The sequence below is a fragment of the Canis lupus genome, chromosome 3 (genome assembly GCF_003254725.2).
Source record: "Canis lupus dingo isolate Sandy chromosome 3, ASM325472v2, whole genome shotgun sequence".
NCBI lineage: Eukaryota > Metazoa > Chordata > Mammalia > Carnivora > Canidae > Canis > Canis lupus.
In genome coordinates this window covers 8,304,187-8,313,490 of record NC_064245.1, presented here as the reverse complement: position 1 = coordinate 8,313,490, position 9,304 = coordinate 8,304,187, and positions in this window count along the sequence as shown.

Below are 9,304 nucleotides of genomic sequence, written 5' to 3'. Positions count from 1 at the left end.
AAATACGATATACATATAATATTTGGAGACATTTTCTCCTTTAATGTTATATTGCTAATATCCATCCATATTATGTGGATGGATTTTTGCTGCATGGTGCTGCACATTATTCATTTTAACTACTGTATAATATTCTATTGTATGAATTTCACAGCAGTTTATCCACCCACTTTTATATTGACAGGTATTGGCTTATTTCCAGTATCCTCACTATCAAGAACAGTACTGCTTTGAACATTCTTATTCACATCTCCTACTACCATTTTTCACTATTCAAATAAGAGCAAAATTATAGCATGTCTGATGTTACATCCTCTTCATTTGGCTCAAAAACATTTATATAATAAAGAGTAGAGATTTATTGAGCATTTATTAAAAGGCAGACAATTTTCTAATATCTCAACACATATCAACTCCTTCAATAGTCACACCAACCTTATGAGTTTGGTAGTATCATTTTCTCTATTTTTTAAACAAGGACACTAGCAATTAAAAGTTAGAATGAGTTCTATGAGATATCGCCAGGATTCAAATCAAGGCAGTTGGGTTCCAGAGCATGTTCTTTAATTACAACCAGCATTAATTCTTTTTAACTCACAAAAATAACTTGAGGCAAAAAAAAAAGAAATGAAATTTCAAGGCAGTCCTCAATTAATAAGGGGGTCATCCAGATAAACCAGACTATTTTTATGATAATTATTTTAAGTTAGAATTGAAATGAAAGTGAACATTTTAAAATTTGTATATAGTTTTCTGAACATTCTGAAAATATGTCTGTAGACTCCAGTTTGAGAAAAATGTTATCAAAAAACGACTGGTTGGACCGTCACTGTAATCTAGGACTTAAATTAATTGTAAGTGGTAGAAATGCAATGGGAAGTGGCACATCAATAAGGTAATTTGTTGGCTCACAGACTTGGCAGGATGTGGAGTAGTCAGATTTAAAAAAAGAAATATTGCAGGAGAAACAGTCAAATCTGCAACAATAGCTGCAGACTTCAACACCCTTTCAACAATTAATAGAATAAGTAGACAAAAAAATCAGCACAAATAAGGAAGAATTCAACAGCATAACCAGTTAAAAGGATCTAATTAACAGGTATAAAACACTCTTGTAGGGGATCCCTGGGTGGCGCAGCGGTTTGGCGCCTGCCTTTGGCCCAGGGCGCGATCCTGGAGACCCAGGATCGAATCCCACGTCGGGCTCCCGGTGCATGGAGCCTGCTTCTCCCTCTGCCTGTGTCTCTGCCTCTCTCTCTCTCTCTCTGTGACTATCATAAATAAATAAAAATTAAAAAAATTAAAAAAAAACAAAAAACACTCTTGTATAAATTATTGTATAAAATACAATAATAATTCTTCATATTAAAATCAACTGGTCTATTTTGCATTTTATATTAATTAATCTTTCACTGAAGAGTGATTCCATAACATCATGGAAAACATTTGAAAAATGTTGATTCATTGAGTTATCCAAATCTTCCAAATGTTGATACATTTCATTGTGCAACAGAAAAAATTACATTTGTTATTATCAACCCCAACCTTTAAGCAAAGTCTTTAAGCTCTGGCAAAGATACATTTTCCAAAATTGTAATTTTGCTTCAAATGTTGTTATTTATTACTGGCAACAAATACTGTTATTTATTCTCCTTGAAATCACAGCCCCACATTGTTCATTTTCTAGAAAATATCTGCCAAATACCTAAGTCTAAATAACCACATTTTCTCTGCCAGTAATTTTTTTTCAAGTAAAAAGGGAGTTGCATGGAAAACAGCAATTTCAGCTCACAACTTGAACAATTGCACAAGTGCTTTTCCACATGACAATAATATTTGAGTTTGCAGAAGTGCTTCATGAGTGCTTTGCATTTGGTCACACAGAACGTGAAAAAATGGGTTTTCAAATATCAAATGTAATAAAGTTATTTTTATTGATAATCTGTGACATTCTTAAGTAAAAATGGCATTAAAATTTTTATACTGTGAGTGTATGGCTATAAAAAAGACAATGATTATTAATACAATTTGGTTCCTTTATTCATATCAATGAAGTTAAAACCAGCAGTTTTATTTATGATTTCTTTTGTGCCATCAATACAAATGGCAACACAGTGAAAAGGGCAAATAATCTCTTAGTATTATTTATTAGTTTTGACTTCATGAACCCTGTGAAAAGGTAAGAGATGGTCAGGATTCTAGGGACCACATTCTTGACAGCCCCTGCTCTGTTAGAACAGATATATTTTGCTTCTTTAGTTTAACTAGTGTTTCCAAGCTGTTAGAACAGTAACCAGCACATAGTAGGTAATCAATAAATATTTGCTGGAGAAAGGATGAATGGATGAATGAATTATCCTGTAGACATTTGGTTGAAATTTCTTTACCACTCTAGAAACATACAAAGACTAATAATTCATCCATAAATTAACTAATTTATCTTTTTAAATAGTGACTAATCCCTGAAAGGAGAAAGAAGAAATAGTTCTAGTTTGAGCTCTAGTCTATAAAGTTGGATGCAGATAAAGAAGTATATATAATACGAATACAAAACAGATATATCCACAAGGAATCATAGAAATGGTGGGGGTTTTTTCTTATCTCAAACTTCCATGCAAACCCAAAGGGAGATGGTAATAACACTTTTATATTAAGGTGAACCAGATGATAAGTTCATTATTAAAAACATGGGCTTTATGGTTACTTTACAAGAATCTGTTAAACCAGATCATTTCAGGGGAGAAAGAAAGAGAATATTCATAACAGTATTCCTTTGGGATGATTACTCAAACTTTGAATACAATTATTATGAATATCTTTATTTTTGTTATAGATTAAATGCCAATAAACAGCACTGCATGATATTTTATTCTTTAATAAATTTTGCTCATATTTTTATTATAAAACATGCCACTTCTTCACCTAAAACATAGGGTAAGTCAGTTACATAAAGTAGCTATAAGAATAAAAAACAGGGGAAAAAAAGAATAAAAAGCAGGATTCAAAATCTTCTCCTTTGAATAGTCATCTATCATTCAGAGGCAGCAGGATATAGTCAAGAGTTTGGGGTTAGAAGGAATGAAATCAGAATTGAATCCCAGCACCATTCTTTTCCAGCTCTCTAAGTCCTTGGGTGAGGTTTTGTTGTTGTTGTTGTTTTTGTTTTTGTTTTTTTTTAATCTAATCCTGAGTTCCCTCATATATAGAAGGGAGATCACAAAATTAATTTCATTTCAAAGAACTTTTGTGAATTTCCAACGAAGTCATGGATGTGAAAGTGGCCTACAAATTGTAAGGAAAAATCAATTGATAGTATTGTTTATAACTATTTTTCCAACTCAAATTAAGTGTGGTTGTACTTAACCAATCCTCTTAAGTCATAGCAATATCAGAAAAGAGAAAAGGTTTTAATTATGAATATTAACCTAGAGGGAAATGTCTCTTATCTTTGATAATAAAGTATACTGACAATTTAAGTAATCATTTCCTATCTCCAAACTGATGAGCTCTAAATCATGCATGTTCTAAGGCTTCTAATCAAAAGAGGAAAAGAGAATAGTAAAAATCATGATAGCAGATGAAGAAAGGATTAATTGCAATTTACAAGCCACTGGGAAAAAACACCTATTGGACATTTAATAACTACCTACTAAATATGACCACATTAAGGTAATCCATTTTATTCTCCCTTTAAAATATCCTTTGCATGTAAAGTATATCTATCTTCCACTTAATTATCTTCCACAGCATGAGATAATTCTTAACATATGCACATGAGAGTAATAACATAGTATACTGTTTATTTGAAAGTAATAGGTACACTAGAGGAGTCTGTCATACCGACATACTTTTTAATGTCCAGTGTTTAAAAAAAAAAGGTCTAGAAGATCGTGAATTAGCAATAGTCTATGAATGCTCCAAATACAGTGCTGTTGCAATTACTTAGGATGTCAAATGCATTGGAAATCTTTGCTTTTATTTTATTTGCCTCACAAATGCAGGAGAAAAAGGCTATAGGGATCATTTCTTGTCTTAGTCTGAGCACCCCTGTGGAGAGGATCCAAGCGTGATGTTTCCTTTGAAGTGAATGGAATATCCCCCCTCAGATCAGCTCTGAGGATATATAGAGGAGAACAAGAAGCTGGCTGAATGAAAACTGGCATTAGCATTTAAATAAGGCTAGGCTTAAAAGAAAATTTATGCATCAAAAACTACTAAAATCTGAAAACTAAGATACACTTTTTCAGTAATCCTAGGTCAAACCACCTTACATTAGAAGTAGGTCTTTCTTCAGTCTAACACAAAGAAAATAACAATAGAAAATGTTCAAAAAGCTTAAAGCTTAGGTCAGATAGAGGGGATCTACATCATATTGAAATATCCCAGATGCCGAGTATTCCTACTATGGATAAACATAAAAGTCTGGCAACATCCATGGATTGTATGTGTCCCAAATCATGATTTTTCATTCTGTATATAATACTAGTAGACTGGCAAAGAATAAGACAAAGCACAACAAAAATAACCACCACAAAACACTATTCCAGTTAAGAATTCAAGCATAAATCTTGCTGATGTGAGTAAATACAGCTTAGGAAATATCATCTTTTTTGAATGCAAAATGTATCTGCCATCTATAAAACCAAAATAGAAACCCAAATCAGTTATTTCAGCAGTATCCATCATCTGTCAATCAAACTAGTATTTGAATAACACCAGTGTTCTCGGTGTGTTCAGCTGAGTTTCCTGATTTTGATGTTTATATATAAAAAGATAGCTAACTATATAAGGCAATATATGTTGAACATCAAAAATTCTTTGAAAGAGGAGGATCATAGTAAATTAAGAAGGAAAGGCTTCCTAAACAGTTCTTGAAGGATGAAGAGCATTTACCTCAGCAGAGTAGAATGTTGAGGTCCTGTGTATAGTGGGAAATACCTGAGCAAAGACTTGGAAACAGGAAAGAAGAGTGAGTTTGAAGATAGGTAGAAGACCGAAGGGACTACAAAAAAGGATCCTATCAGATCAAGGAGGAAAGGAAGGTTGGGATTAGAATGAGGCAGTCTCTCTGGCCAGATCTCTCATGCCAAGCTATAGATCTAAAGAATTATAATTGGGACTACAAAAAAGGATCCTATCAGATCAAGGAGGAAAGGAAGGTTGGGATTAGAATGAGGCAGTCTCTCTGGCCAGATCTCTCATGCCAAGCTATAGATCTAAAGAATTATAATTGGAAGGGCACAGTGGTGTTCATCAGGTCTAAACTTACCACGTAACTCTTGATTGCCTCTCCAAGCACCCATGGCAAATTGTCATCCAGCCTCTGCTTGAAGAATGATGAAAAATTGATGGCCATATTGTTCTGAAATTGAACTCCTTAACTTTTATTTTTTTAAAGATTTTATTTATTCATGAGAGACACACAGAGAGAGGCAGAGACATAGAGAAAGAAGCAGAAACCTCACAGGGAGCCTGATATGGGACTCGATCCCCAGACCCAGGATCATGCCCTGAGCTGAAGGCAGACACATAACCTCTGAGCCACCCAGGGGTCCCGACTCCTTAACTTTCTTAAGTCTCTGGTCATTACCCCTTGCACATATTATGAATTCATACACTGTGAACTCCCAAATTGTGTTCTAATATGACTGAATAACATACTCTTGGTGCTAGAAGACTTCAGGGAATGGAAATGGAGATAGCCAGGAAAGGAGGACATCAGTGGGCTTTGAAAAATGGGTAGTACTTAGGAAGCAGAGAGGAAGGGGATGGATTCTAGGCAGGAAGATATTAGGAGCAAAAGTTCCAGGGCAAAAAAGAACATATATTAGGGAGAAAAAACTGCAAAGATTAGCCCTATTTTAGCCTAGATTTTTCAGTGAGAAGTGGTAAAATTTTTGACTCTAAAAAAGATGTCAGAAGAGTTTGGATTTGTTGATGTAGACAATAAGTCACTATGGTAAGTTCTTGAGTAAAATTAGCACTTAGAATGTGAGGGAAACAGGCTGAAAGTAGCATTTTTAGGAAGACCAAGTTAATGGTAGTGGACACGATAGACGGATTTAGAGAAAAACTGGAGGCACAGAAACACCATTTAAGAGTCTTTCTAACTAGAAAAGCAGTAAGGATGAAATTAGCATAAGCACTTTGGAAAACAATTTGGCATTATTTGGTGAAGCTGCACGGCCCAGTGTTTCTGCTCCTTGGTATAGTCCCTAGAGAAACTTCACATATGCACCAGATAATATGTAAATGAATGTTTGCTGCAGTATCATTTGTATCAGTAAAATCCCGGAAACCTCTCAAATATTCATTAAGAGTAGAATAAATGCATCTTAGCATATTCATCAGAGCAATGAAAAGGAGTGAACGATAGCTTCAATACAATTTTGGTGGTAAGTACCACCAAAATACAATATAGACTGGAAAAAATAATTCACAAGAGAATTTTATAGATTATCTTGCTGATTATATATACATATGTATTTATATATCCACATGCGTGTACATAAATTCTCTTGTGAAAATTTTATATATTACCTTGTTTATTATATATACACATATTTAAATATGTGGTTATGTGTGTATACATGCATAAATTCTTTTCTGAACTGTTTGTGAGTTTTTATAAATTTAAAAAAACATATAAAGCAGCTATATTTTGTTTAGGAATGCATAAAAGCATGGAATACCTATAAGGGATGGTAGAAGAATGATAATAAAGTTCAGGATATTATTTACCTCTGGAGACAGGAGAGTATGGCTGAGGAGGGCCTTCCTGAGGTTCTGGCAATATTGTTTCTTAATGTGGGTATGTATATCTGAGTTAATTTGTTATTATTTAACAGTATAGGTATATTTTAGGCATCCTTCAGCGGTTGTGCTATATTTCACAAGTTGAAAACTTGAACACAAATAATAGGGATTTGGTCTAGGGTGATCATAGTGAGTATGTAAAGAAATACGTGCATGATGAGATTCACTATTCATTTGTAGGATTACAACAAGAGTTAATTTTGTACTACTAACACCAGTGCAGAGGATAAATCATGCAAACGATGCTGTAACACTATTACACCTGGATTTGGAGTGAATGAATAATAATTCTCAAAGTCTGTTTTGGGTTTTCTGTCAAAGGGTGGCTTGGCAGATGGGATAGAAGTCATGAACTGTTGAGGCAGGCTCAAACATTGTCATCCACTCTGAAGTATGATGCAAGAAGGTTCTCCAAACATGAGCTGCAACATGTTGGCTTTCCATTCTACTCCTCTTCTGTCTCACCAATTGCTGATACCTATTATCGACTAGTTATAAACATTCTCTTTCACTTTTCCAAATTATTGAAAACATGACAGAAATATTTCTGAAAAAGGAAGATTTATGTTTCCCTGTGATATTGTGGTTTGCAATAAGAAATATATATATTATATGTACATATTATATATATTGTACATATTGTACAATATACAATATATGTATTGTATGTATACATATAATGTATGTATATACGTACAATATATGTATATTTGTACATATTGTATAATAAGTACACATTATATATAAATATTATATATATGTGTGTGTATATATATAATAAACATATATACTGTCTCTCAGGTGACCAAAATATATTTCTCATATTCTCATATGTGTATGTGTAGTCTTCATCCACAATTCCTGGCTCACAGCTCCCCAAACCCTCAAGAATTTTCTGAGCAATAACAGCAATGAGAACATCTTGTAATATTTGATCTCTCGTCCTCAGTTCCTGAAGATGCTGCAGAGCCATGAAGGTGAAATAGGTGTCTTGTCACTCACAACAAGCCCCTTTCACCACAACTGAGTTTATGTTAATTCAGTGATGTTTGGAAAGTACTTCAGGATGGGGGCTGGTTGCCAGGAGGACCAACCATGATTAGAGGGTTGGAACTTTGAGTCCCACTGCTTAACTTCTGGGATGGGAGAGGGGATGGAGGTTCAATCAGTCACCAGTGACCAATCAGTTAAATCAACCATGCCTATGTAATGAAGCCTCCGTAAAACCCTAAAAGGAAGGGCTTCAGAGAGCTTCCTTGTTGGGGAGCCAGAATGTTTCCTTGTGCCACGTTGCCAGGTCTCAAGGACAGAAGCTCCTTTGTTTGGGATTCACCCTATATACCTCTTCATCAGACTGTTGATTTGTATTTGTTAATATACTTTGTAATAAGTCAGCACTATAGCGAGTAATTAGATTTCCTGAGTTCTTGCAAATTAAGTGAATCCAAGCTGGGGGTCACTAGAACCTCTCTGATTTACAACCAGTTGATCAGAAGCACAGGCCAATATGGACTTGTGATTGGCATCTGAACTAGAAGGTGGTCTTGTGAGAATGAGCCCTTTATTTTTGGAATCAGATGCTAACTCCAGGTAGACAGAGTCAGAATTGAGTTGAACGGGGCTGAATTTTCAGACACTTGTTGAGAATTGTTTGTTGGTATGGGGAGGACTCCACATACACAAGTTGAATTTGGGGGTCCAGGAACCTAATATGCTCTTTCCTTCTCTCTCTCCCTCTTAATGTTATTTTCTTCATCCAATATTTATTCAAACTAAATATCGATTCCATACAAGGTACTGGGAGCCAAAGGTAAAGGGACATGGGTCTTAGCTTTCATTCAAGATCCAGTGGATGTATTGCTTTTCCATCATTGGTTATAACGAATTACCACAAGCTTAGGACCCTGCAATACAAAATTATTTTTATCTTATAGTTTTATAGGTCAGAAATCCAAAGCGGGTCTCAGCCCAAATCAAAATGTGGCAAGGCTGAGATCCTTTTTGAAGGCTTAGCGGTGTATCCATCTTCTTGCTCCTCTAGGTTATTGACAGACTTCAGTTTCTTGAGGTTGTAGGACTGGGGATCATATTTCCTTGCTGGCTGTTGGCCAGGGCTCATTCTCAGCTTCTAAATCCATGTGCACTCTTTGGCTTATTGCTCCCTTCATCTTTGAAGTCCGAAATGGCAGTTAAGTCTTTGTCATGGCTCATCTCGCTGGCCTCCTCTTCCATCCTGGAATCTCTCCAGCTCTCTTGCCTTCCTCATCCACTTTGAAGGACTCATGTGATTAGACTGGGCCAACTCAGGTATCCCAGGAAAATCTCCCTGTCTTAATCATATGTGCAAGTTTCTTGCCATGTAAGGTAACAGCCTCCAGGGTTTATGGTGTGGACATTTTTGGAAGCCATTATTGTGCCTACCACAATGGATTTTTAAAAAATTATAAAATGAAAACCAAAAGCCACATACTTCCCAATGTGTAGCCAT